Source organism: Pelodiscus sinensis, chromosome 1 (assembly GCF_052426305.1).
Source record: "Pelodiscus sinensis isolate ZL-2025 chromosome 1, ASM5242630v1, whole genome shotgun sequence".
NCBI classification, from domain to species: Eukaryota; Metazoa; Chordata; order Testudines; family Trionychidae; genus Pelodiscus; species Pelodiscus sinensis.
In genome coordinates this window covers 144,596,682-144,602,681 of record NC_143052.1, presented here as the reverse complement: position 1 = coordinate 144,602,681, position 6,000 = coordinate 144,596,682, and the positions used below count along the sequence as shown (strand labels likewise).

The following is a 6,000-nucleotide window of genomic DNA, read 5'->3' as shown; positions in this document are numbered from 1 at the left end:
CTCCTTGGTATTTATCCCTCTGATATATTTATAGAGAGCAATCATACCTCTCCTCAGCCTTCTTTTAGTTAGGATAAACAAGCCAAGCTCTTTGAGTCTCCCCTCATATCGTAGTTTTGCCTTTCCTCAAATCATCCTAGTAGCCCTTCTCTGTATTTGTTCCGGTTTGAATTCATCTTTCTTCAACATGGTGAGTCCAGAATTGCACCCAGTATTGCAGATGAGGTCCCACTAGTGCCTGGTATGATGCCACTAACACTTCCCATTATTAATCATATTAATATGAATATTATTAATATTAATATTAATATATATTTTCTTTTACTATATGTCAAATAACTTCAGTCAGGGTCTTGTAGTTACAGCAGTGAACTAGGATTCAGGTGATGTGGATGATTCCTGTATCTATTACAGGTTTCCCTGTCACTTGGGGGCAAGTCCCCATTCTCTACTCTGCCTCAGTTCATGTAAAATGAAAATAACACTTCCCCACCTCATAGGAATGCCTTGTGGATACATTCCTTGTTCCAGAGATTCTCAGACATTGTAAGGGTGACTGATAAATGCCATGGGGTCTGGGAAACTATTATAGAAGTGGTGCCAGAATGGCTGCAAAAGGGAGTGGGTGATGGGAAGGGGCTTTGCTGTTATGCCACCTGGCTCCAGTCAGGGGCTTAGAGAGGGAGATGCCCCCCTGTTGCACTGCTTCTGAGTTCATGTTCTCTCAAGTGGGTATGGGGTCAATGCTGGTGACACATGCAGAGCCAGAATCCCCATATATTACCCCTGGAATGTGAATTCAGTACGTTCCTAGTATAGGATGGTTGCATGGGTGTGCTGTGGTAATTGATATTTGTGTATGCTCTTTCTGTGCACCTGTGTAGTAGGTTTCAGAGGGGTAACCCTGTTAGTCTGTAACTAAAAAAACCCTTAAAATGCAACAAATGGTCCTGTAACACCTTAGGGCATGTCTACATTAGGAAATTATTTTGAAATAATAACTCCTGAAATAATAATTTTGAAATAGTGTGTCCACACTACAGGGAAGCCTCAAAAATAGTCTGTGGCAGGCTCCCTAAAGGTATGTCTAGACTGTGGCGCTATTTCAGGATACCGGAAATATCCTGAAATAGCAACACTGCATCTTTAAATGCGCCTGCTATTTCCCAAAATAGTGCTGGAATAATGCCTTATTTTGAAATTTGGCACTGTCTACACAGCGCTAAATTTCAAAGTAAGCTCTTTCAACCTAGACTCAGAATAAGCTACACCATTTGCATAGCACAAATGGGGTAGCTTATTCCAAAAGAAGGGTGCTGTCTAGACGCATCCTTAATACGGATGAGTGACCTCGACTTAGAGTCCAAGGAAGCACTGTGGAGTAATTAGTTTGAATGACTCAGGGGAGTAGTTATTTCAAAATACCAGCAGTGAAGCATCTACACTACCACTATTTCTAAATAACTATTTTAAAACAAGCATTAATCCTCCTGATAAGCAGGAATTATTATTTCGAAATAACCAGCCACTTATTTCAAAATAACAGGCTTGGTAGCAGTGTTCCCTCTAATTTTTTCCATCTATGGATGGAATAGACTTTGTTATGTGCACTAAGGCATATACAGATGTGCACCACCAGTAGAAATACACACCTCTGTGGGTGCTCTGCTAATCAGCTAGGGTACTCTAGACTACATGCCTCTGTCGCCAGAGGCATGTAGATTAGGCTAACAGGTATAGGAAAATGAAGCGGCGATTTAAATAATCGCGGCTTCATTTAAATTTACAAAGCTGCGGCGCTGAGCCGATCAGCTGTTTGGCGGCTCAGCGAGGTAGTCTGGACACGCGGGTGTCAACATCAAAGGCATTTGTCGACCACCCAGGTATGCCTCCTGGGATGAGGTTTACCTGGGTGGTCGACAAATGCCTTTGATGTCGACACCCACGCTGAGCCGACAAACAGCTGATTGGCTCAGCGTGGCATCCATGTAAATTTAAATGAAGTGGCGATTATTTAAATCGCCGCTTCATTTTCCTATACCTGGTAGCCTCATCTACATGCCTCTGGCGACAGAGGCATGTAGTCTAGACGTACCCCTAGATGGCACCTGAATCTCTCCTGGGAGGCTACCCAAGTGCCTAGCTTACAGCGAACATTGCTTGATAGCGTGGACTCCACTTCTTATTTCAAAATAAGGGGAGTTCTCGCAAAATACCTCCCTAGTGTAGACCAGGGCTCAGAAATTAACAAATATATATACAGGATCGTGAGCACAACCCACTTCTTCAGATGAGTGGAGCAAAAGGCACAGAAACCTCAACATCTGTGAAGTGGGTGTATTTCCCTCTCTGAACTTTTGTGTGTGGGTGAGGAGCTGGGGGGTGACTGATTTGTACACGGGGAGATAGGCACAGCACCCCGCCTGTGTGGGAGTCCACCCACCTATCTCCGGGCGCCTGTCCATGTGCGGAGCATGTGCCTGGGCGCCTGCCCACTTGCGGGGGGGAAGGGCGCGGAGAGCGGGAGCTGGCCAGCGGCGCCTTTCCCAGCTTCTCTTCCCGCTGGCTCCCGCGCGGCTGCAAGCGCCGCTGCTACCGCTGGGGGACCCGCGGGAGATGCTGCCGCCCTGGCCGGCGCCGGAGGAGGGGTAGGATCCGGGCGCAGCCCGAGCATCTCCGCAGCCGCAGCGCGCGAGCCGCTGCCTCCCCTCCCGCCGGGCAGCGAACCCGGAGCTGGCGAGGCAGCGAGCCGGCCCCCAGGCGGAGCGGGGCAGCAGGTGAGCGAGCCGGGCAGGGGCGGGGAGCCCGGGGCGCTGCTACCCCCTGGCTGCAGGCAGAGGGTGCCCCACAGAGGGGCCGCGCCGGCTCTCTGGGTGGGCTGGGACCCGCCGGGGGCCGCGCTCCCCCTGCGCCCGGACCCGAGCCTAGGCAAGCCCAGCCGCTCCTCGCAAGGTCAGCGCGGGCTCGGCGCCGCGGGCTGGCGGGCAGGGGGGTGCGCGGCTGAGGAGCGGGGCGTCGGGGCGCCAGGGGGCTCCGGGGAGCGCGGCGCGAGCCAGCAGCCCTGCTAAGCCTGGCTATGCTGCCGCCAGCGCCCTCACCCCACCCCACCCCACCCCCGGGGGGGCGCCGGGTTTTGCTGCCGCCGGCTGCGCGGTGCTCGCCCCAGTCCGGGACTTCGCCCACCTGCTCCGCTTTCCGAGCGCGGGCCCCGAAGGCTGGTGCGCCTAGCGGGACCTGGCAGGCTTTCACCCGGGTGCTGCGACTGGGGGGCGCGCGGGGCGAAGCGTAGGGGCTTGCCCAGACCCAGACGGGAGGGACTGGTGCCTCTGGCTCCGTGCGCCGTGGTGAGTGCCCCGCTGGAATGCATGGCTGGAAGGAACAGATTGTGGGAGCCCAAAATTCGGTGGTTTCGGGTTTTCCGGGGTCTCTAGCGTTGTCCTGGGGCGCTTTGGGACATGGGAGCTTTAGAGCATTTTGGGAAGGGGGATGGCAGCAAGGCCAATGACTAATGTGTCCAGGAGTGAAAGTAACTTAAATTCCTTGCAAGTGCCCTGGTGTTGCACCCCCTCCTGGGCGGACACTGGGGGTTGTGATATAACAGAACCTGTAGGAAATGTATGTGGGGGGCTCAGGGCAGGGGTTTCGGGTGTGTGTAGGGGGCGTGGACAGGGAGGGCAGAGTGGCTAAAGCTGTTTGCTCTTCCCCTTCCTGGCCCTGTCAGGGAGCAAGGCCAAAGTGCAGGGCTGCTCTGCCCCTGCTCATTCGCTGATAGCAAGGAAGGGGAACAGACAGCAGCTGCCCCATGCGAATATGAGGGGGAGATCTGCAGCCCTGGCCTCAAAGGGCGTCTAGGGAATGGGAGTCTCAGGGCTGAGGTGTGATGGCGGAGGGGGTGCCTCCAGCCAGCCCTGGTCACCTGCCTGACTGGCTGGTGCATAGTGCAGCATCCTGTAGAAACGACCCAAGAGCAGTTCTGGGAGCATCCACTGCCTCCTTCTGCAGCCAAGTGCCCCAGCCAGACAGCTCCTCTTATCAGAGCAGCACACCAGGGCACACAAGCTTACTTTCATCTCTGAGATAATAGAAATTAAAGAGCAATCTGCTGCACAATGTTGTTGTCCTTACGCAGGCAAAGCTTCCGTTAACGGCTGAATTGTAAAACCTGTGAATTTTACCCTAAAATATTTCATACATTTATCCATCCTAGTGAAAGAAAAGTCACTGGTAAGCAGTGCTACTCAGACATTTTTTTCAAGGTGAAGGTGTGTGGAAAAATTAGTGGGACTAAGACAGTTAACTAAAATTAAAACTATTCAGTCATATATTTTACAGAAATCACACAGGCTGCAAAAATTGTCTCAAATAATCTTGACAGAAGGTGAATAATACAAATAATGTGAATGTCTCAGAAAATCTAGAATGTCTGTGGGTCAGATTTTCTGGTCTGCTAAATCAATTTTGCACTACCTACTTCACTCATATTGCGCATAGTGAGCTTCATTATGTGGGGATTCCTCTTGGAGAATTTCCCCTATATAGAGGCAATTTCTTCTAATGTAGAGACTCTGATTCCTCTTACACCAGCTCTAATACCTTCCAAAAGAGTAGGAGGGGCAAGTTTGGGGAGAATAGGGTGAGTGTGGCTGAGAGAGGCTTTCTTGTGGCTGATCCCTTGCCTCCCTGAGGTACCCATTGCTAACAACATAAATTAAAGCCGCCACTGTGTATTTTTAATTCATGCCAGGGCTGGGCAGCTAAGAATTAGCTAGGTGCTGTCACCTGCCTATCCTTCTCTTTCCATGGTACCCTAGCTCTGTTCAGATAGGGTATGTCTACACTACAAAGTTCGAACTAACTTTCATAGGCGCTACACTAGCGCTCCGTTAGTTCGAACTTAATTCGAACTAACGGAGCGCTTAGTTCGAACTAGGTAATCCTCATTCCACGAGGATTAAGCCTAGTTCGAATTTACTAGTTCGAATTAAGGGCTGTGTAGACCCTTAATTCGAACTAGTGGGAGGCTAGCCCTCCCCAGCTTTCCCTGGTGGCCACTCTGGCCAGCACCAGGGAAACTCTATGCCCCCCTCCCGGCCCCGGACCCCTTAAAGGGCCACGGGCTGGCTACGGTGCCCATGCCAGGTGCAAGCCTGCCAGCACCCAGCCAGCAGACCCTGCACCTGGCACGGATCGAGCCACCCAACTGATGCCCCCCAGCCCTCCCCCTCTTCCCGGGACCAGGCTGGCGGCTCCCGGGAGCTTGCCCGAGACCGCAAGAGGCGGGTAACCGCCTGGGCTAGTGCGGACATCGTGGACCACGACCTCCGCACTAGGCACAGGAAAGTGGCCGGCTAGGTCAGGATAGCTGCCAGCCTGGCCACCCAGGAGCAGGTGTGCAAGAGAATCAAGGGGGTCCAGTGAGACCCCCGACCCTGAGCCCTGAGCTTACAATGGCCGTCCTGGGTCAGACCAAAGGTCCATCTAGCCCAGTAGCCTGTCTGCCGACAGCGGCCAACCCTAGGGACCCTGGAGGGGATGGACCGAAGACAGTGACCAAGCCATTTGTCTCGTGCCATCCCTCTCCAGCCTTCCACAAACCTTGGGCAGGGACACCACTCCTACCCCCTGGCTAATAGCACTCCATGGACCCAACCTCCATGACTTGATCTCACTTCCCTTTAAACTCTGTTCTAGTTCTAGCCTTCACAGCCTCCTGCAGCAAGGAGTTCCACAGGTTGACTCTTTGCTTTGTGTAGAACAACTTTCTGTTACTAGTTTGAAGCCTGCTACCCATTCCTTTCCTTTGGTGTCCTCTAGTCCTTCTTTATGGGAACTAATGAAGAACTTTTCTGTATGAACCCTCTCCACCCCACTCCTGCTTTTAGAGACCTCTATCCTGTCCCTCCTGTCTCCTCTTTTCTAAGCTGAAAAGTCCCAGTCTCTTTAGCCTCTCTTCATATGGGACCTGTTCCCAACCCCTGATCATTTTAGTTGCCCTCCCCT

The 6,000-nt window shown here is 52.4% G+C and overlaps 1 protein-coding gene across 4 annotated transcripts in view; it reads left to right on the top strand.

The window, feature by feature from the left end:
* The first annotated feature begins 2,507 nt into the window (after positions 1–2,507).
* The window catches only part of LOC102454429 (extracellular calcium-sensing receptor), a 171,795-nt gene continuing 168,302 nt past the window's right edge, over positions 2,508–6,000 (top strand). For 2 of the 4 annotated variants that reach the window (XM_075904595.2, XM_075904550.2), the window contains exon 1: positions 2,508–2,777. The gene's annotated coding sequence lies outside the window, so the exon portion shown is untranslated. Of the gene's footprint in view, positions 2,778–2,804; positions 2,953–3,184; positions 3,345–6,000 lie in introns of those variants that run through there. The other 2 variants (XM_075904561.2, XM_075904580.2) reach the window with 2 other exon arrangements.